This window comes from Xenopus tropicalis, chromosome 3 (assembly GCF_000004195.4).
Source record: "Xenopus tropicalis strain Nigerian chromosome 3, UCB_Xtro_10.0, whole genome shotgun sequence".
Taxonomy (NCBI): Eukaryota; Metazoa; Chordata; class Amphibia; order Anura; family Pipidae; genus Xenopus; species Xenopus tropicalis.
The window spans coordinates 135270420-135288488 of NC_030679.2; the positions used below are offsets into that span (position 1 = coordinate 135270420).

At 52.8% G+C, this 18069-nt stretch overlaps 44 non-coding genes across 44 annotated transcripts; 29 read left to right on the forward strand and 15 right to left on the reverse strand.

The window, feature by feature from the left end:
• The first annotated feature begins 529 nt into the window (after positions 1-529).
• On the forward strand, positions 530-601 carry trnae-uuc. The gene has a single exon. It is a non-coding gene; the product is annotated as a tRNA-Glu (tRNA).
• A 245-nt stretch (positions 602-846) lies between these two features.
• trnag-ucc lies at positions 847-918 on the forward strand. The gene has a single exon. It is a non-coding gene; the product is annotated as a tRNA-Gly (tRNA).
• Positions 919-1239: 321 nt separating this feature from the next.
• trnay-gua lies at positions 1240-1325 on the reverse strand. The gene is given in 2 exon segments: positions 1240-1275; positions 1289-1325. It is a non-coding gene; the product is annotated as a tRNA-Tyr (tRNA).
• A 76-nt stretch (positions 1326-1401) lies between these two features.
• Positions 1402-1474, reverse strand: trnam-cau. Its single transcript has one exon. It is a non-coding gene; the product is annotated as a tRNA-Met (tRNA).
• A 468-nt stretch (positions 1475-1942) lies between these two features.
• Positions 1943-2015, forward strand: trnaf-gaa. Its single transcript has one exon. It is a non-coding gene; the product is annotated as a tRNA-Phe (tRNA).
• A 307-nt stretch (positions 2016-2322) lies between these two features.
• Positions 2323-2395, forward strand: trnaa-agc. The gene has a single exon. It is a non-coding gene; the product is annotated as a tRNA-Ala (tRNA).
• Positions 2396-3235: 840 nt separating this feature from the next.
• trnag-ucc lies at positions 3236-3307 on the forward strand. Its single transcript has one exon. It is a non-coding gene; the product is annotated as a tRNA-Gly (tRNA).
• Positions 3308-3628: 321 nt separating this feature from the next.
• Positions 3629-3714, reverse strand: trnay-gua. Its single transcript is given in 2 exon segments — positions 3629-3664; positions 3678-3714. It is a non-coding gene; the product is annotated as a tRNA-Tyr (tRNA).
• A 76-nt stretch (positions 3715-3790) lies between these two features.
• trnam-cau lies at positions 3791-3863 on the reverse strand. The gene has a single exon. It is a non-coding gene; the product is annotated as a tRNA-Met (tRNA).
• A 468-nt stretch (positions 3864-4331) lies between these two features.
• On the forward strand, positions 4332-4404 carry trnaf-gaa. Its single transcript has one exon. It is a non-coding gene; the product is annotated as a tRNA-Phe (tRNA).
• A 307-nt stretch (positions 4405-4711) lies between these two features.
• On the forward strand, positions 4712-4784 carry trnaa-agc. Its single transcript has one exon. It is a non-coding gene; the product is annotated as a tRNA-Ala (tRNA).
• A 524-nt stretch (positions 4785-5308) lies between these two features.
• trnae-uuc lies at positions 5309-5380 on the forward strand. Its single transcript has one exon. It is a non-coding gene; the product is annotated as a tRNA-Glu (tRNA).
• A 245-nt stretch (positions 5381-5625) lies between these two features.
• trnag-ucc lies at positions 5626-5697 on the forward strand. Its single transcript has one exon. It is a non-coding gene; the product is annotated as a tRNA-Gly (tRNA).
• Positions 5698-6018: 321 nt separating this feature from the next.
• On the reverse strand, positions 6019-6104 carry trnay-gua. The gene is given in 2 exon segments: positions 6019-6054; positions 6068-6104. It is a non-coding gene; the product is annotated as a tRNA-Tyr (tRNA).
• A 75-nt stretch (positions 6105-6179) lies between these two features.
• On the reverse strand, positions 6180-6252 carry trnam-cau. The gene has a single exon. It is a non-coding gene; the product is annotated as a tRNA-Met (tRNA).
• Positions 6253-6720: 468 nt separating this feature from the next.
• trnaf-gaa lies at positions 6721-6793 on the forward strand. The gene has a single exon. It is a non-coding gene; the product is annotated as a tRNA-Phe (tRNA).
• Positions 6794-7100: 307 nt separating this feature from the next.
• trnaa-agc lies at positions 7101-7173 on the forward strand. Its single transcript has one exon. It is a non-coding gene; the product is annotated as a tRNA-Ala (tRNA).
• A 524-nt stretch (positions 7174-7697) lies between these two features.
• trnae-uuc lies at positions 7698-7769 on the forward strand. Its single transcript has one exon. It is a non-coding gene; the product is annotated as a tRNA-Glu (tRNA).
• A 245-nt stretch (positions 7770-8014) lies between these two features.
• Positions 8015-8086, forward strand: trnag-ucc. The gene has a single exon. It is a non-coding gene; the product is annotated as a tRNA-Gly (tRNA).
• A 321-nt stretch (positions 8087-8407) lies between these two features.
• trnay-gua lies at positions 8408-8493 on the reverse strand. The gene is given in 2 exon segments: positions 8408-8443; positions 8457-8493. It is a non-coding gene; the product is annotated as a tRNA-Tyr (tRNA).
• Positions 8494-8569: 76 nt separating this feature from the next.
• Positions 8570-8642, reverse strand: trnam-cau. The gene has a single exon. It is a non-coding gene; the product is annotated as a tRNA-Met (tRNA).
• A 468-nt stretch (positions 8643-9110) lies between these two features.
• On the forward strand, positions 9111-9183 carry trnaf-gaa. The gene has a single exon. It is a non-coding gene; the product is annotated as a tRNA-Phe (tRNA).
• Positions 9184-9490: 307 nt separating this feature from the next.
• trnaa-agc lies at positions 9491-9563 on the forward strand. Its single transcript has one exon. It is a non-coding gene; the product is annotated as a tRNA-Ala (tRNA).
• A 524-nt stretch (positions 9564-10087) lies between these two features.
• On the forward strand, positions 10088-10159 carry trnae-uuc. The gene has a single exon. It is a non-coding gene; the product is annotated as a tRNA-Glu (tRNA).
• Positions 10160-10404: 245 nt separating this feature from the next.
• Positions 10405-10476, forward strand: trnag-ucc. The gene has a single exon. It is a non-coding gene; the product is annotated as a tRNA-Gly (tRNA).
• Positions 10477-10797: 321 nt separating this feature from the next.
• On the reverse strand, positions 10798-10883 carry trnay-gua. The gene is given in 2 exon segments: positions 10798-10833; positions 10847-10883. It is a non-coding gene; the product is annotated as a tRNA-Tyr (tRNA).
• Positions 10884-10960: 77 nt separating this feature from the next.
• Positions 10961-11033, reverse strand: trnam-cau. Its single transcript has one exon. It is a non-coding gene; the product is annotated as a tRNA-Met (tRNA).
• A 468-nt stretch (positions 11034-11501) lies between these two features.
• trnaf-gaa lies at positions 11502-11574 on the forward strand. The gene has a single exon. It is a non-coding gene; the product is annotated as a tRNA-Phe (tRNA).
• Positions 11575-11881: 307 nt separating this feature from the next.
• On the forward strand, positions 11882-11954 carry trnaa-agc. Its single transcript has one exon. It is a non-coding gene; the product is annotated as a tRNA-Ala (tRNA).
• A 524-nt stretch (positions 11955-12478) lies between these two features.
• Positions 12479-12550, forward strand: trnae-uuc. Its single transcript has one exon. It is a non-coding gene; the product is annotated as a tRNA-Glu (tRNA).
• A 245-nt stretch (positions 12551-12795) lies between these two features.
• On the forward strand, positions 12796-12867 carry trnag-ucc. The gene has a single exon. It is a non-coding gene; the product is annotated as a tRNA-Gly (tRNA).
• Positions 12868-13188: 321 nt separating this feature from the next.
• trnay-gua lies at positions 13189-13274 on the reverse strand. Its single transcript is given in 2 exon segments — positions 13189-13224; positions 13238-13274. It is a non-coding gene; the product is annotated as a tRNA-Tyr (tRNA).
• A 77-nt stretch (positions 13275-13351) lies between these two features.
• trnam-cau lies at positions 13352-13424 on the reverse strand. The gene has a single exon. It is a non-coding gene; the product is annotated as a tRNA-Met (tRNA).
• A 468-nt stretch (positions 13425-13892) lies between these two features.
• Positions 13893-13965, forward strand: trnaf-gaa. Its single transcript has one exon. It is a non-coding gene; the product is annotated as a tRNA-Phe (tRNA).
• Positions 13966-14272: 307 nt separating this feature from the next.
• trnaa-agc lies at positions 14273-14345 on the forward strand. Its single transcript has one exon. It is a non-coding gene; the product is annotated as a tRNA-Ala (tRNA).
• Positions 14346-14869: 524 nt separating this feature from the next.
• Positions 14870-14941, forward strand: trnae-uuc. Its single transcript has one exon. It is a non-coding gene; the product is annotated as a tRNA-Glu (tRNA).
• Positions 14942-15186: 245 nt separating this feature from the next.
• On the forward strand, positions 15187-15258 carry trnag-ucc. The gene has a single exon. It is a non-coding gene; the product is annotated as a tRNA-Gly (tRNA).
• Positions 15259-15579: 321 nt separating this feature from the next.
• trnay-gua lies at positions 15580-15665 on the reverse strand. Its single transcript is given in 2 exon segments — positions 15580-15615; positions 15629-15665. It is a non-coding gene; the product is annotated as a tRNA-Tyr (tRNA).
• Positions 15666-15742: 77 nt separating this feature from the next.
• trnam-cau lies at positions 15743-15815 on the reverse strand. The gene has a single exon. It is a non-coding gene; the product is annotated as a tRNA-Met (tRNA).
• Positions 15816-16283: 468 nt separating this feature from the next.
• Positions 16284-16356, forward strand: trnaf-gaa. The gene has a single exon. It is a non-coding gene; the product is annotated as a tRNA-Phe (tRNA).
• A 307-nt stretch (positions 16357-16663) lies between these two features.
• trnaa-agc lies at positions 16664-16736 on the forward strand. The gene has a single exon. It is a non-coding gene; the product is annotated as a tRNA-Ala (tRNA).
• Positions 16737-17260: 524 nt separating this feature from the next.
• Positions 17261-17332, forward strand: trnae-uuc. The gene has a single exon. It is a non-coding gene; the product is annotated as a tRNA-Glu (tRNA).
• A 245-nt stretch (positions 17333-17577) lies between these two features.
• On the forward strand, positions 17578-17649 carry trnag-ucc. The gene has a single exon. It is a non-coding gene; the product is annotated as a tRNA-Gly (tRNA).
• A 321-nt stretch (positions 17650-17970) lies between these two features.
• On the reverse strand, positions 17971-18056 carry trnay-gua. The gene is given in 2 exon segments: positions 17971-18006; positions 18020-18056. It is a non-coding gene; the product is annotated as a tRNA-Tyr (tRNA).
• Positions 18057-18069: the final 13 nt, after the last annotated feature.

An 18069-nucleotide genomic window follows, 5' to 3' on the forward strand; every position in this document is an offset into this window, starting at 1 on the left:
TACCATCAAAAATGCTACAAAATGACTTGGTGGTTTTCCTACCTCACTAACAGCCTGACATTTTTCTAACTTGCTTTTCTTTATCTGTTAGAAACAAATAGCCATTAGTAGTGATGGGCAAAATTATGCGCCAGGGAGGATTCCAGGCAAATTTTTTAAGATTCCTGAATTTTCAGGCAAAGCGAAACAAGACGGATTACTAATCACTAGCCATTAGTGATATGTTACACAATCACAGGAAGAATTTAAAATTGGCATCCTAATTTAAACCCTTATCAGCACACGTTGCTTCTTGGCAAGTGGAGCTGTTACTTGTTCAAAAACTTGCCAGATCAATTGCCTAATACTGTGCCTGAATTCAGAGAAATACTGAATTAAAGTGGTTCTCAAGCAAAGGCCAAGGCAATTCCTATTTGGGCCATCCTCCAAACTAGAGGCAAAGCTGTTTCCTTGAGAATTCCCGCCATGCGGGCAGAAGAGCGTTTTCCGAGTGAGTAAACGCACACCACGGTGCGCCGGGCTCCCAGGGTCCCATATGGTCTAGCGGTTAGGATTCCTGGTTTTCACCCAGGCGGCCCGGGTTTGACTCCCGGTATGGGAAGCGCCGCTTTTGCTATTCCAACTGCTTGGCGAGCCCATTGATTGGTCCAGTGCCTAAAGATTTCTGCTATGCTCAGGTGTGCAACTTTGGCCTTTGTTGCGATTAAAGGCCACAGGTGGGTATGGAGAACGAACGTGAAAGAGCCCAGATCAGAGCTGCGACCTGAGCGCCCTTATTGCATTTCAGAGCGTCTTCCGTTTGAGACATCCGCTGTCACAGAACCTGCGCCCGCCAGAGCGCCTATGGCGTTGGTGTTATAGTGGTGAGCATAGCTGCCTTCCAAGCAGTTGACCCGGGTTCGATTCCCGGCCAACGCACAGCGTCCTCTATTGCGGCACGGACGAGCGCTTTTTAAAAAGGTTGCCGCCATAGTGACCCGCGGATGTCGCCACTTTGCAGCCATGCCTGCCCATGCAGGGTACAGGGCAAAAGCGCTTCCAATCTGTCCTTTGCAACCTTCAGAGAGGAGATTTGCAGTGGGAACGTGTCTGCATTACAGCCTGTGCAGTCTTCTCACTGTGTGCATCATGCTAAAATTCTTCATTTTTCTAAGTTGTACGCAGGATTGGCTTGAATGAAAACAAAACAAAAAGTAAGAAAGCAGCAGCGGAACGGGCAGCGCGAGCTCTAAGAAAGCATCCTTCGAGCCGGAATTGAACCAGCGACCTAAGGATTGCTGTATCACACCTACAGTCCTCCGCTCTACCAGCTGAGCTATGGAAGGCCGGAAAGGCGCGCCGACGGGAGGGGGTGACAGTTCTCTTGAGAAACCCAACAGAAGCCGAAGCCTTCCAAAAGTCTGCCCCGTGTGAGGATCGAACTCACGACCTTCAGATTATGAGACTGACGCGCTACCTACTGCGCTAACGAGGCTGCAAGCGGCGGGCGTCTGGTGTCCACCCTGGTGTGCTCTACTGCATACACCCTTACAAAAAATTGCAGTGACTTATGTCATAAACAGACTGAGGCATAGCCAATGTGCATTTTGCAAGTCTTTCAAAAGGACAAATATTTTGACCTCTAAAACTTAGGGTGGAGCAAAAAAGAGAACAAGAGCCCCATGTCGAGCTCTTCCGAAAACCCCCGTTTTCCTTCAGTCTGTTGCCCTACTCGAAGCCTTTTTAAGCAACTGGTGGTTTAACTTGCTTGGAAAAGCAGCATGTGGCAAACTGGAAAAAGTGTCCTTGGAGCCAGAGTTGAAGCAGCGACCTAGGGACTGCTCTGTTAAACCTACAGTCCCCCGCTGCACCCGCAGTGCTGGGGCTTGCGATAGACGGGCCAAGCAAAGGTTGGACTGCAGGCCCACGCCTTAGCAGGGCGCTTGCCGCCGGCTGCAGCTGTGCCGAAATAGCTCAGTTGGGAGAGCGTTAGACTGAAGATCTAAAGGTCCCTGGTTCGATCCCGGGTTTCGGCAGGTGGAGCCGCGGATTTTGAGAGCGTTTTAACTAGGCGCGATGAAGGCCAATCAGCAGCAAGCAAAGGCGTAATTAAGCCACATAATTGTTAAGGTGCTATATGGAAGACTGGCCCCCTGCTCTTGCTAAGTAGGTCGCCGTCAGAGAAAATACCTCCTCCGTTGCCCTTGGGAAGACCTGAGCACATTTGACATCCGCAAAGGCCAAACTGTACTCGTAACGAGCAACACAGACGCCGCCGTAGCTTGAAAAAACTGCCCAAGTTGAGGTTTGTCGGAGGTCCTGTGTGCTGGCGCTGCACCGTGAGGGGGATTAGCTCAAATGGTAGAGCGCTCGCTTAGCATGCGAGAGGTAGCGGGATCGATGCCCGCATCCTCCAGGAGGTGGCTCTTTTCAGAGCGGGTGGGCGGGGCCGCAACGCGCTTCTGTCTAGTGTTTTTAAAAAGAGAGAGGAGTGGAAACGTCCCTCAGACCTCTTGTCCTGTACAGCGTGGAGCAACGTTCATTTCTTACCCGAGTAAATGGGAGTTGACAGAACCCTCTGAAAAGCGTCATTCCATTACTGCACCGGCTGCTGCTTGCACAACCGAGGGCAAGCACCCAAAGAAGAGTGGTAAGAAGCTGTTGTGCAGCCCAAAAGGCCGTGCAGTACTGGAATCGCGCTTTCTTCTCTACAGTGAGCTACGACACAGACCACCGAGGGCTGGAAACTGCAAATCCTTTATGGACGGTGTCAAATTGCCAAGGGTTAAAGTGGTTCTCAAGCAAAGGCCAAGGCAATTCCTATTTGGGTCATCCTCCAAACTAGAGGCAAAGCTGTTTCCTTGAGAATTCCCGCCATGCGGGCAGAAGAGCGTTTCCCGAGTGAGTAAACGCACACCACGGTGCGCCGGGCTCCCAGGGTCCCATATGGTCTAGCGGTTAGGATTCCTGGTTTCACCCAGGCGGCCCGGGTTCGACTCCCGGTATGGGAAGCGCCGCTTTTGCTATTCCAACTGCTTGGCGAGCCCATTGATTGGTCCAGTGCCTAAAGATTTCTGCTATGCTCAGGTGTGCAACTTTGGCCTTTGTTGCGATTAAAGGCCACAGGTGGGTATGGAGAACGAACGTGAAAGAGCCCAGATCAGAGCTGCGACCTGAGCGCCCTTATTGCATTTCAGAGCGTCTTCCGTTTGAGACATCCGCTGTCACAGAACCTGCGCCCGCCAGAGCGCCTATGGCGTTGGTGGTATAGTGGTGAGCATAGCTGCCTTCCAAGCAGTTGACCCGGGTTCGATTCCCGGCCAACGCACAGCGTCCTCTATTGCGGCACGGACGAGCGCTTTTTAAAAAGGTTGCCGCCATAGTGACCCGCGGATGTCGCCACTTTGCAGCCATGCCTGCCCATGCAGGGTACAGGGCAAAAGCGCTTCCAATCTGTCCTTTGCAACCTTCAGAGAGGAGATTTGCAGTGGGAACGTGTCTGCATTACAGCCTGTGCAGTCTTCTCACTGTGTGCATCATGCTAAAATTCTTCATTTTTCTAAGTTGTACGCAGGATTGGCTTGAATGAAAACAAAACAAAAAGTAAGAAAGCAGCACCGGAACGGGCAGCGCGAGCTCTAAGAAAGCATCCTTCGAGCCGGAATTGAACCAGCGACCTAAGGATTGCTGTATCACACCTACAGTCCTCCGCTCTACCAGCTGAGCTATGGAAGGCCGGAAAGGCGCGCCGACGGGAGGGGGTGACAGTTCTCTTGAGAAACCCAACAGAAGCCGAAGCCTTCCAAAAGTCTGCCCCGTGTGAGGATCGAACTCACGACCTTCAGATTATGAGACTGACGCGCTACCTACTGCGCTAACGAGGCTGCAAGCGGCGGGCGTCTGGTGTCCACCCTGGTGTGCTCTACTGCATACACCCTTACAAAAAATTGCAGTGACTTATGTCATAAACAGACTGAGGCATAGCCAATGTGCATTTTGCAAGTCTTTCAAAAGGACAAATATTTTGACCTCTAAAACTTAGGGTGGAGCAAAAAAGAGAACAAGAGCCCCATGTCGAGCTCTTCCGAAAACCCCCGTTTTCCTTCAGTCTGTTGCCCTACTCGAAGCCTTTTTAAGCAACTGGTGGTTTAACTTGCTTGGAAAAGCAGCATGTGGCAAACTGGAAAAAGTGTCCTTGGAGCCAGAGTTGAAGCAGCGACCTAGGGACTGCTCTGTTAAACCTACAGTCCCCCGCTGCACCCGCAGTGCTGGGGCTTGCGATAGACGGGCCAAGCAAAGGTTGGACTGCAGGCCCACGCCTTAGCAGGGCGCTTGCCGCCGGCTGCAGCTGTGCCGAAATAGCTCAGTTGGGAGAGCGTTAGACTGAAGATCTAAAGGTCCCTGGTTCGATCCCGGGTTTCGGCAGGTGGAGCCGCGGATTTTGAGAGCGTTTTAACTAGGCGCGATGAAGGCCAATCAGCAGCAAGCAAAGGCGTAATTAAGCCACATAATTGTTAAGGTGCTATATGGAAGACTGGCCCCCTGCTCTTGCTAAGTAGGTCGCCGTCAGAGAAAATACCTCCTCCGTTGCCCTTGGGAAGACCTGAGCACATTTGACATCCGCAAAGGCCAAACTGTACTCGTAACGAGCAACACAGACGCCGCCGTAGCTTGAAAAAACTGCCCAAGTTGAGGTTTGTCGGAGGTCCTGTGTGCTGGCGCTGCACCGTGAGGGGGATTAGCTCAAATGGTAGAGCGCTCGCTTAGCATGCGAGAGGTAGCGGGATCGATGCCCGCATCCTCCAGGAGGTGGCTCTTTTCAGAGCGGGTGGGCGGGGCCGCAACGCGCTTCTGTCTAGTGTTTTTAAAAAGAGAGAGGAGTGGAAACGTCCCTCAGACCTCTTGTCCTGTACAGCGTGGAGCAACGTTCATTTCTTACCCGAGTAAATGGGAGTTGACAGAACCCTCTGAAAAGCGTCATTCCATTACTGCACCGGCTGCTGCTTGCACAACCGAGGGCAAGCACCCAAAGAAGAGTGGTAAGAAGCTGTTGTGCAGCCCAAAAGGCCGTGCAGTACTGGAATCGCGCTTTCTTCTCTACAGTGAGCTACGACACAGACCACCGAGGGCTGGAAACTGCAAATCCTTTATGGACGGTGTCAAATTGCCAAGGGTTAAAGTGGTTCTCAAGCAAAGGCCAAGGCAATTCCTATTTGGGTCATCCTCCAAACTAGAGGCAAAGCTGTTTCCTTGAGAATTCCCGCCATGCGGGCAGAAGAGCGTTTCCCGAGTGAGTAAACGCACACCACGGTGCGCCGGGCTCCCAGGGTCCCATATGGTCTAGCGGTTAGGATTCCTGGTTTTCACCCAGGCGGCCCGGGTTCGACTCCCGGTATGGGAAGCGCCGCTTTTGCTATTCCAACTGCTTGGCGAGCCCATTGATTGGTCCAGTGCCTAAAGATTTCTGCTATGCTCAGGTGTGCAACTTTGGCCTTTGTTGCGATTAAAGGCCACAGGTGGGTATGGAGAACGAACGTGAAAGAGCCCAGATCAGAGCTGCGACCTGAGCGCCCTTATTGCATTTCAGAGCGTCTTCCGTTTGAGACATCCGCTGTCACAGAACCTGCGCCCGCCAGAGCGCCTATGGCGTTGGTGGTATAGTGGTGAGCATAGCTGCCTTCCAAGCAGTTGACCCGGGTTCGATTCCCGGCCAACGCACAGCGTCCTCTATTGCGGCACGGACGAGCGCTTTTTAAAAAGGTTGCCGCCATAGTGACCCGCGGATGTCGCCACTTTGCAGCCATGCCTGCCCATGCAGGGTACAGGGCAAAAGCGCTTCCAATCTGTCCTTTGCAACCTTCAGAGAGGAGATTTGCAGTGGGAACGTGTCTGCATTACAGCCTGTGCAGTCTTCTCACTGTGTGCATCATGCTAAAATTCTTCATTTTTCTAAGTTGTACGCAGGATTGGCTTGAATGAAAACAAAACAAAAAGTAAGAAAGCAGCACCGGAACGGGCAGCGCGAGCTCTAAGAAAGCATCCTTCGAGCCGGAATTGAACCAGCGACCTAAGGATTGCTGTATCACACCTACAGTCCTCCGCTCTACCAGCTGAGCTATCGAAGGCCGGAAAGGCGCTCGACGGGAGGGGGTGACAGTTCTCTTGAGAAACCCAACAGAAGCCGAAGCCTTCCAAAAGTCTGCCCCGTGTGAGGATCGAACTCACGACCTTCAGATTATGAGACTGACGCGCTACCTACTGCGCTAACGAGGCTGCAAGCGGCGGGCGTCTGGTGTCCACCCTGGTGTGCTCTACTGCATACACCCTTACAAAAAATTGCAGTGACTTATGTCATAAACAGACTGAGGCATAGCCAATGTGCATTTTGCAAGTCTTTCAAAAGGACAAATATTTTGACCTCTAAAACTTAGGGTGGAGCAAAAAAGAGAACAAGAGCCCCATGTCGAGCTCTTCCGAAAACCCCCGTTTTCCTTCAGTCTGTTGCCCTACTCGAAGCCTTTTTAAGCAACTGGTGGTTTAACTTGCTTGGAAAAGCAGCATGTGGCAAACTGGAAAAAGTGTCCTTGGAGCCAGAGTTGAAGCAGCGACCTAGGGACTGCTCTGTTAAACCTACAGTCCCCCGCTGCACCCGCAGTGCTGGGGCTTGCGATAGACGGGCCAACCAAAGGTTGGACTGCAGGCCCACGCCTTAGCAGGGCGCTTGCCGCCGGCTGCAGCTGTGCCGAAATAGCTCAGTTGGGAGAGCGTTAGACTGAAGATCTAAAGGTCCCTGGTTCGATCCCGGGTTTCGGCAGGTGGAGCCGCGGATTTTGAGAGCGTTTTAACTAGGCGCGATGAAGGCCAATCAGCAGCAAGCAAAGGCGTAATTAAGCCACATAATTGTTAAGGTGCTATATGGAAGACTGGCCCCCTGCTCTTGCTAAGTAGGTCGCCGTCAGAGAAAATACCTCCTCCGTTGCCCTTGGGAAGACCTGAGCACATTTGACATCCGCAAAGGCCAAACTGTACTCGTAACGAGCAACACAGACGCCGCCGTAGCTTGAAAAAACTGCCCAAGTTGAGGTTTGTCGGAGGTCCTGTGTGCTGGCGCTGCACCGTGAGGGGGATTAGCTCAAATGGTAGAGCGCTCGCTTAGCATGCGAGAGGTAGCGGGATCGATGCCCGCATCCTCCAGGAGGTGGCTCTTTTCAGAGCGGGTGGGCGGGGCCGCAACGCGCTTCTGTCTAGTGTTTTTAAAAAGAGAGAGGAGTGGAAACGTCCCTCAGACCTCTTGTCCTGTACAGCGTGGAGCAACGTTCATTTCTTACCCGAGTAAATGGGAGTTGACAGAACCCTCTGAAAAGCGTCATTCCATTACTGCACCGGCTGCTGCTTGCACAACCGAGGGCAAGCACCCAAAGAAGAGTGGTAAGAAGCTGTTGTGCAGCCCAAAAGGCCGTGCAGTACTGGAATCGCGCTTTCTTCTCTACAGTGAGCTACGACACAGACCACCGAGGGCTGGAAACTGCAAATCCTTTATGGACGGTGTCAAATTGCCAAGGGTTAAAGTGGTTCTCAAGCAAAGGCCAAGGCAATTCCTATTTGGGTCATCCTCCAAACTAGAGGCAAAGCTGTTTCCTTGAGAATTCCCGCCATGCGGGCAGAAGAGCGTTTCCCGAGTGAGTAAACGCACACCACGGTGCGCCGGGCTCCCAGGGTCCCATATGGTCTAGCGGTTAGGATTCCTGGTTTTCACCCAGGCGGCCCGGGTTCGACTCCCGGTATGGGAAGCGCCGCTTTTGCTATTCCAACTGCTTGGCGAGCCCATTGATTGGTCCAGTGCCTAAAGATTTCTGCTATGCTCAGGTGTGCAACTTTGGCCTTTGTTGCGATTAAAGGCCACAGGTGGGTATGGAGAACGAACGTGAAAGAGCCCAGATCAGAGCTGCGACCTGAGCGCCCTTATTGCATTTCAGAGCGTCTTCCGTTTGAGACATCCGCTGTCACAGAACCTGCGCCCGCCAGAGCGCCTATGGCGTTGGTGGTATAGTGGTGAGCATAGCTGCCTTCCAAGCAGTTGACCCGGGTTCGATTCCCGGCCAACGCACAGCGTCCTCTATTGCGGCACGGACGAGCGCTTTTTAAAAAGGTTGCCGCCATAGTGACCCGCGGATGTCGCCACTTTGCAGCCATGCCTGCCCATGCAGGGTACAGGGCAAAAGCGCTTCCAATCTGTCCTTTGCAACCTTCAGAGAGGAGATTTGCAGTGGGAACGTGTCTGCATTACAGCCTGTGCAGTCTTCTCACTGTGTGCATCATGCTAAAATTCTTCATTTTTCTAAGTTGTACGCAGGATTGGCTTGAATGAAAACAAAACAAAAAGTAAGAAAGCAGCACCGGAACGGGCAGCGCGAGCTCTAAGAAAGCATCCTTCGAGCCGGAATTGAACCAGCGACCTAAGGATTGCTGTATCACACCTACAGTCCTCCGCTCTACCAGCTGAGCTATGGAAGGCCGGAAAGGCGCGCCGACGGGAGGGGGTGACAGTTCTCTTGAGAAACCCAACAGAAGCCGAAGCCTTCCAAAAGTCTGCCCCGTGTGAGGATCGAACTCACGACCTTCAGATTATGAGACTGACGCGCTACCTACTGCGCTAACGAGGCTGCAAGCGGCGGGCGTCTGGTGTCCACCCTGGTGTGCTCTACTGCATACACCCTTACAAAAAATTGCAGTGACTTATGTCATAAACAGACTGAGGCATAGCCAATGTGCATTTTGCAAGTCTTTCAAAAGGACAAATATTTTGACCTCTAAAACTTAGGGTGGAGCAAAAAAGAGAACAAGAGCCCCATGTCGAGCTCTTCCGAAAACCCCCGTTTTCCTTCAGTCTGTTGCCCTACTCGAAGCCTTTTTAAGCAACTGGTGGTTTAACTTGCTTGGAAAAGCAGCATGTGGCAAACTGGAAAAAGTGTCCTTGGAGCCAGAGTTGAAGCAGCGACCTAGGGACTGCTCTGTTAAACCTACAGTCCCCCGCTGCACCCGCAGTGCTGGGGCTTGCGATAGACGGGCCAAGCAAAGGTTGGACTGCAGGCCCACGCCTTAGCAGGGCGCTTGCCGCCGGCTGCAGCTGTGCCGAAATAGCTCAGTTGGGAGAGCGTTAGACTGAAGATCTAAAGGTCCCTGGTTCGATCCCGGGTTTCGGCAGGTGGAGCCGCGGATTTTGAGAGCGTTTTAACTAGGCGCGATGAAGGCCAATCAGCAGCAAGCAAAGGCGTAATTAAGCCACATAATTGTTAAGGTGCTATATGGAAGACTGGCCCCCTGCTCTTGCTAAGTAGGTCGCCGTCAGAGAAAATACCTCCTCCGTTGCCCTTGGGAAGACCTGAGCACATTTGACATCCGCAAAGGCCAAACTGTACTCGTAACGAGCAACACAGACGCCGCCGTAGCTTGAAAAAACTGCCCAAGTTGAGGTTTGTCGGAGGTCCTGTGTGCTGGCGCTGCACCGTGAGGGGGATTAGCTCAAATGGTAGAGCGCTCGCTTAGCATGCGAGAGGTAGCGGGATCGATGCCCGCATCCTCCAGGAGGTGGCTCTTTTCAGAGCGGGTGGGCGGGGCCGCAACGCGCTTCTGTCTAGTGTTTTTAAAAAGAGAGAGGAGTGGAAACGTCCCTCAGACCTCTTGTCCTGTACAGCGTGGAGCAACGTTCATTTCTTACCCGAGTAAATGGGAGTTGACAGAACCCTCTGAAAAGCGTCATTCCATTACTGCACCGGCTGCTGCTTGCACAACCGAGGGCAAGCACCCAAAGAAGAGTGGTAAGAAGCTGTTGTGCAGCCCAAAAGGCCGTGCAGTACTGGAATCGCGCTTTCTTCTCTACAGTGAGCTACGACACAGACCACCGAGGGCTGGAAACTGCAAATCCTTTATGGACGGTGTCAAATTGCCAAGGGTTAAAGTGGTTCTCAAGCAAAGGCCAAGGCAATTCCTATTTGGGTCATCCTCCAAACTAGAGGCAAAGCTGTTTCCTTGAGAATTCCCGCCATGCGGGCAGAAGAGCGTTTCCCGAGTGAGTAAACGCACACCACGGTGCGCCGGGCTCCCAGGGTCCCATATGGTCTAGCGGTTAGGATTCCTGGTTTTCACCCAGGCGGCCCGGGTTCGACTCCCGGTATGGGAAGCGCCGCTTTTGCTATTCCAACTGCTTGGCGAGCCCATTGATTGGTCCAGTGCCTAAAGATTTCTGCTATGCTCAGGTGTGCAACTTTGGCCTTTGTTGCGATTAAAGGCCACAGGTGGGTATGGAGAACGAACGTGAAAGAGCCCAGATCAGAGCTGCGACCTGAGCGCCCTTATTGCATTTCAGAGCGTCTTCCGTTTGAGACATCCGCTGTCACAGAACCTGCGCCCGCCAGAGCGCCTATGGCGTTGGTGGTATAGTGGTGAGCATAGCTGCCTTCCAAGCAGTTGACCCGGGTTCGATTCCCGGCCAACGCACAGCGTCCTCTATTGCGGCACGGACGAGCGCTTTTTAAAAAGGTTGCCGCCATAGTGACCCGCGGATGTCGCCACTTTGCAGCCATGCCTGCCCATGCAGGGTACAGGGCAAAAGCGCTTCCAATCTGTCCTTTGCAACCTTCAGAGAGGAGATTTGCAGTGGGAACGTGTCTGCATTACAGCCTGTGCAGTCTTCTCACTGTGTGCATCATGCTAAAATTCTTCATTTTTCTAAGTTGTACGCAGGATTGGCTTGAATGAAAACAAAACAAAAAGTAAGAAAGCAGCACCGGAACGGGCAGCGCGAGCTCTAAGAAAGCATCCTTCGAGCCGGAATTGAACCAGCGACCTAAGGATTGCTGTATCACACCTACAGTCCTCCGCTCTACCAGCTGAGCTATGGAAGGCCGGAAAGGTGCCACCGACGGGAGGGGGTGACAGTTCTCTTGAGAAACCCAACAGAAGCCGAAGCCTTCCAAAAGTCTGCCCCGTGTGAGGATCGAACTCACGACCTTCAGATTATGAGACTGACGCGCTACCTACTGCGCTAACGAGGCTGCAAGCGGCGGGCGTCTGGTGTCCACCCTGGTGTGCTCTACTGCATACACCCTTACAAAAAATTGCAGTGACTTATGTCATAAACAGACTGAGGCATAGCCAATGTGCATTTTGCAAGTCTTTCAAAAGGACAAATATTTTGACCTCTAAAACTTAGGGTGGAGCAAAAAAGAGAACAAGAGCCCCATGTCGAGCTCTTCCGAAAACCCCCGTTTTCCTTCAGTCTGTTGCCCTACTCGAAGCCTTTTTAAGCAACTGGTGGTTTAACTTGCTTGGAAAAGCAGCATGTGGCAAACTGGAAAAAGTGTCCTTGGAGCCAGAGTTGAAGCAGCGACCTAGGGACTGCTCTGTTAAACCTACAGTCCCCCGCTGCACCCGCAGTGCTGGGGCTTGCGATAGACGGGCCAAGCAAAGGTTGGACTGCAGGCCCACGCCTTAGCAGGGCGCTTGCCGCCGGCTGCAGCTGTGCCGAAATAGCTCAGTTGGGAGAGCGTTAGACTGAAGATCTAAAGGTCCCTGGTTCGATCCCGGGTTTCGGCAGGTGGAGCCGCGGATTTTGAGAGCGTTTTAACTAGGCGCGATGAAGGCCAATCAGCAGCAAGCAAAGGCGTAATTAAGCCACATAATTGTTAAGGTGCTATATGGAAGACTGGCCCCCTGCTCTTGCTAAGTAGGTCGCCGTCAGAGAAAATACCTCCTCCGTTGCCCTTGGGAAGACCTGAGCACATTTGACATCCGCAAAGGCCAAACTGTACTCGTAACGAGCAACACAGACGCCGCCGTAGCTTGAAAAAACTGCCCAAGTTGAGGTTTGTCGGAGGTCCTGTGTGCTGGCGCTGCACCGTGAGGGGGATTAGCTCAAATGGTAGAGCGCTCGCTTAGCATGCGAGAGGTAGCGGGATCGATGCCCGCATCCTCCAGGAGGTGGCTCTTTTCAGAGCGGGTGGGCGGGGCCGCAACGCGCTTCTGTCTAGTGTTTTTAAAAAGAGAGAGGAGTGGAAACGTCCCTCAGACCTCTTGTCCTGTACAGCGTGGAGCAACGTTCATTTCTTACCCGAGTAAATGGGAGTTGACAGAACCCTCTGAAAAGCGTCATTCCATTACTGCACCGGCTGCTGCTTGCACAACCGAGGGCAAGCACCCAAAGAAGAGTGGTAAGAAGCTGTTGTGCAGCCCAAAAGGCCGTGCAGTACTGGAATCGCGCTTTCTTCTCTACAGTGAGCTACGACACAGACCACCGAGGGCTGGAAACTGCAAATCCTTTATGGACGGTGTCAAATTGCCAAGGGTTAAAGTGGTTCTCAAGCAAAGGCCAAGGCAATTCCTATTTGGGTCATCCTCCAAACTAGAGGCAAAGCTGTTTCCTTGAGAATTCCCGCCATGCGGGCAGAAGAGCGTTTCCCGAGTGAGTAAACGCACACCACGGTGCGCCGGGCTCCCAGGGTCCCATATGGTCTAGCGGTTAGGATTCCTGGTTTTCACCCAGGCGGCCCGGGTTCGACTCCCGGTATGGGAAGCGCCGCTTTTGCTATTCCAACTGCTTGGCGAGCCCATTGATTGGTCCAGTGCCTAAAGATTTCTGCTATGCTCAGGTGTGCAACTTTGGCCTTTGTTGCGATTAAAGGCCACAGGTGGGTATGGAGAACGAACGTGAAAGAGCCCAGATCAGAGCTGCGACCTGAGCGCCCTTATTGCATTTCAGAGCGTCTTCCGTTTGAGACATCCGCTGTCACAGAACCTGCGCCCGCCAGAGCGCCTATGGCGTTGGTGGTATAGTGGTGAGCATAGCTGCCTTCCAAGCAGTTGACCCGGGTTCGATTCCCGGCCAACGCACAGCGTCCTCTATTGCGGCACGGACGAGCGCTTTTTAAAAAGGTTGCCGCCATAGTGACCCGCGGATGTCGCCACTTTGCAGCCATGCCTGCCCATGCAGGGTACAGGGCAAAAGCGCTTCCAATCTGTCCTTTGCAACCTTCAGAGAGGAGATTTGCAGTGGGAACGTGTCTGCATTACAGCCTGTGCAGTCTTCTCACTGTGTGCATCATGCTAAAATTCTTCATTTTTCTAAGTTGTACGCAGGATTGGCTTGAATGAAAACAAAACAAAAAGTAAGAAAGCAGCACCGGAACGGGCAGCGCGAGCTCTAAGAAAGCATCCTTCGAGCCGGAATTGAACCAGCGACCTAAGGATTGCTGTATCACACCTACAGTCCTCCGCTCTACCAGCTGAGCTATGGAAGGCCGGAAAGGTGCCACCGACGGGAGGGGGTGACAGTTCTCTTGAGAAACCCAACAGAAGCCGAAGCCTTCCAAAAGTCTGCCCCGTGTGAGGATCGAACTCACGACCTTCAGATTATGAGACTGACGCGCTACCTACTGCGCTAACGAGGCTGCAAGCGGCGGGCGTCTGGTGTCCACCCTGGTGTGCTCTACTGCATACACCCTTACAAAAAATTGCAGTGACTTATGTCATAAACAGACTGAGGCATAGCCAATGTGCATTTTGCAAGTCTTTCAAAAGGACAAATATTTTGACCTCTAAAACTTAGGGTGGAGCAAAAAAGAGAACAAGAGCCCCATGTCGAGCTCTTCCGAAAACCCCCGTTTTCCTTCAGTCTGTTGCCCTACTCGAAGCCTTTTTAAGCAACTGGTGGTTTAACTTGCTTGGAAAAGCAGCATGTGGCAAACTGGAAAAAGTGTCCTTGGAGCCAGAGTTGAAGCAGCGACCTAGGGACTGCTCTGTTAAACCTACAGTCCCCCGCTGCACCCGCAGTGCTGGGGCTTGCGATAGACGGGCCAAGCAAAGGTTGGACTGCAGGCCCACGCCTTAGCAGGGCGCTTGCCGCCGGCTGCAGCTGTGCCGAAATAGCTCAGTTGGGAGAGCGTTAGACTGAAGATCTAAAGGTCCCTGGTTCGATCCCGGGTTTCGGCAGGTGGAGCCGCGGATTTTGAGAGCGTTTTAACTAGGCGCGATGAAGGCCAATCAGCAGCAAGCAAAGGCGTAATTAAGCCACATAATTGTTAAGGTGCTATATGGAAGACTGGCCCCCTGCTCTTGCTAAGTAGGTCGCCGTCAGAGAAAATACCTCCTCCGTTGCCCTTGGGAAGACCTGAGCACATTTGACATCCGCAAAGGCCAAACTGTACTCGTAACGAGCAACACAGACGCCGCCGTAGCTTGAAAAAACTGCCCAAGTTGAGGTTTGTCGGAGGTCCTGTGTGCTGGCGCTGCACCGTGAGGGGGATTAGCTCAAATGGTAGAGCGCTCGCTTAGCATGCGAGAGGTAGCGGGATCGATGCCCGCATCCTCCAGGAGGTGGCTCTTTTCAGAGCGGGTGGGCGGGGCCGCAACGCGCTTCTGTCTAGTGTTTTTAAAAAGAGAGAGGAGTGGAAACGTCCCTCAGACCTCTTGTCCTGTACAGCGTGGAGCAACGTTCATTTCTTACCCGAGTAAATGGGAGTTGACAGAACCCTCTGAAAAGCGTCATTCCATTACTGCACCGGCTGCTGCTTGCACAACCGAGGGCAAGCACCCAAAGAAGAGTGGTAAGAAGCTGTTGTGCAGCCCAAAAGGCCGTGCAGTACTGGAATCGCGCTTTCTTCTCTACAGTGAGCTACGACACAGACCACCGAGGGCTGGAAACTGCAAATCCTTTATGGACGGTGTCAAATTGCCAAGGGTTAAAGTGGTTCTCAAGCAAAGGCCAAGGCAATTCCTATTTGGGTCATCCTCCAAACTAGAGGCAAAGCTGTTTCCTTGAGAATTCCCGCCATGCGGGCAGAAGAGCGTTTCCCGAGTGAGTAAACGCACACCACGGTGCGCCGGGCTCCCAGGGTCCCATATGGTCTAGCGGTTAGGATTCCTGGTTTTCACCCAGGCGGCCCGGGTTCGACTCCCGGTATGGGAAGCGCCGCTTTTGCTATTCCAACTGCTTGGCGAGCCCATTGATTGGTCCAGTGCCTAAAGATTTCTGCTATGCTCAGGTGTGCAACTTTGGCCTTTGTTGCGATTAAAGGCCACAGGTGGGTATGGAGAACGAACGTGAAAGAGCCCAGATCAGAGCTGCGACCTGAGCGCCCTTATTGCATTTCAGAGCGTCTTCCGTTTGAGACATCCGCTGTCACAGAACCTGCGCCCGCCAGAGCGCCTATGGCGTTGGTGGTATAGTGGTGAGCATAGCTGCCTTCCAAGCAGTTGACCCGGGTTCGATTCCCGGCCAACGCACAGCGTCCTCTATTGCGGCACGGACGAGCGCTTTTTAAAAAGGTTGCCGCCATAGTGACCCGCGGATGTCGCCACTTTGCAGCCATGCCTGCCCATGCAGGGTACAGGGCAAAAGCGCTTCCAATCTGTCCTTTGCAACCTTCAGAGAGGAGATTTGCAGTGGGAACGTGTCTGCATTACAGCCTGTGCAGTCTTCTCACTGTGTGCATCATGCTAAAATTCTTCATTTTTCTAAGTTGTACGCAGGATTGGCTTGAATGAAAACAAAACAAAAAGTAAGAAAGCAGCACCGGAACGGGCAGCGCGAGCTCTAAGAAAGCATCCTTCGAGCCGGAATTGAACCAGCGACCTAAGGATTGCTGTATCACACCTACAGTCCTCCGCTCTACCAGCTGAGCTATGGAAGGCCGGAAAGGTGCCACCGACGGGAGGGGGTGACAGTTCTCTTGAGAAACCCAACAGAAGCCGAAGCCTTCCAAAAGTCTGCCCCGTGTGAGGATCGAACTCACGACCTTCAGATTATGAGACTGACGCGCTACCTACTGCGCTAACGAGGCTGCAAGCGGCGGGCGTCTGGTGTCCACCCTGGTGTGCTCTACTGCATACACCCTTACAAAAAATTGCAGTGACTTATGTCATAAACAGACTGAGGCATAGCCAATGTGCATTTTGCAAGTCTTTCAAAAGGACAAATATTTTGACCTCTAAAACTTAGGGTGGAGCAAAAAAGAGAACAAGAGCCCCATGTCGAGCTCTTCCGAAAACCCCCGTTTTCCTTCAGTCTGTTGCCCTACTCGAAGCCTTTTTAAGCAACTGGTGGTTTAACTTGCTTGGAAAAGCAGCATGTGGCAAACTGGAAAAAGTGTCCTTGGAGCCAGAGTTGAAGCAGCGACCTAGGGACTGCTCTGTTAAACCTACAGTCCCCCGCTGCACCCGCAGTGCTGGGGCTTGCGATAGACGGGCCAAGCAAAGGTTGGACTGCAGGCCCACGCCTTAGCAGGGCGCTTGCCGCCGGCTGCAGCTGTGCCGAAATAGCTCAGTTGGGAGAGCGTTAGACTGAAGATCTAAAGGTCCCTGGTTCGATCCCGGGTTTCGGCAGGTGGAGCCGCGGATTTTGAGAGCGTTTTAACTAGGCGCGATGAAGGCCAATCAGCAGCAAGCAAAGGCGTAATTAAGCCACATAATTGTTAAGGTGCTATATGGAAGACTGGCCCCCTGCTCTTGCTAAGTAGGTCGCCGTCAGAGAAAATACCTCCTCCGTTGCCCTTGGGAAGACCTGAGCACATTTGACATCCGCAAAGGCCAAACTGTACTCGTAACGAGCAACACAGACGCCGCCGTAGCTTGAAAAAACTGCCCAAGTTGAGGTTTGTCGGAGGTCCTGTGTGCTGGCGCTGCACCGTGAGGGGGATTAGCTCAAATGGTAGAGCGCTCGCTTAGCATGCGAGAGGTAGCGGGATCGATGCCCGCATCCTCCAGGAGGTGGCTCTTTTCAGAGCGGGTGGGCGGGGCCGCAACGCGCTTCTGTCTAGTGTTTTTAAAAAGAGAGAGGAGTGGAAACGTCCCTCAGACCTCTTGTCCTGTACAGCGTGGAGCAACGTTCATTTCTTACCCGAGTAAATGGGAGTTGACAGAACCCTCTGAAAAGCGTCATTCCATTACTGCACCGGCTGCTGCTTGCACAACCGAGGGCAAGCACCCAAAGAAGAGTGGTAAGAAGCTGTTGTGCAGCCCAAAAGGCCGTGCAGTACTGGAATCGCGCTTTCTTCTCTACAGTGAGCTACGACACAGACCACCGAGGGCTGGAAACTGCAAATCCTTTATGGACGGTGTCAAATTGCCAAGGGTTAAAGTGGTTCTCAAGCAAAGGCCAAGGCAATTCCTATTTGGGTCATCCTCCAAACTAGAGGCAAAGCTGTTTCCTTGAGAATTCCCGCCATGCGGGCAGAAGAGCGTTTCCCGAGTGAGTAAACGCACACCACGGTGCGCCGGGCTCCCAGGGTCCCATATGGTCTAGCGGTTAGGATTCCTGGTTTTCACCCAGGCGGCCCGGGTTCGACTCCCGGTATGGGAAGCGCCGCTTTTGCTATTCCAACTGCTTGGCGAGCCCATTGATTGGTCCAGTGCCTAAAGATTTCTGCTATGCTCAGGTGTGCAACTTTGGCCTTTGTTGCGATTAAAGGCCACAGGTGGGTATGGAGAACGAACGTGAAAGAGCCCAGATCAGAGCTGCGACCTGAGCGCCCTTATTGCATTTCAGAGCGTCTTCCGTTTGAAGACATCGCTGTCACAGAACCTGCGCCCGCCAGAGCGCCTATGGCGTTGGTGGTATAGTGGTGAGCATAGCTGCCTTCCAAGCAGTTGACCCGGGTTCGATTCCCGGCCAACGCACAGCGTCCTCTATTGCGGCACGGACGAGCGCTTTTTAAAAAGGTTGCCGCCATAGTGACCCGCGGATGTCGCCACTTTGCAGCCATGCCTGCCCATGCAGGGTACAGGGCAAAAGCGCTTCCAATCTGTCCTTTGCAACCTTCAGAGAGGAGATTTGCAGTGGGAACGTGTCTGCATTACAGCCTGTGCAGTCTTCTCACTGTGTGCATCATGCTAAAATTCTTCATTTTTCTAAGTTGTACGCAGGATTGGCTTGAATGAAAACAAAACAAAAAGTAAGAAAGCAGCACCGGAACGGGCAGCGCGAGCTCTAAGAAAGCATCCTTCGAGCCGGAATTGAACCAGCGACCTAAGGATTGCTGTATCACACCTACAGTCCTCCGCTCTACCAGCTGAGCTATGGAAGGCCGGAAAGGTGCC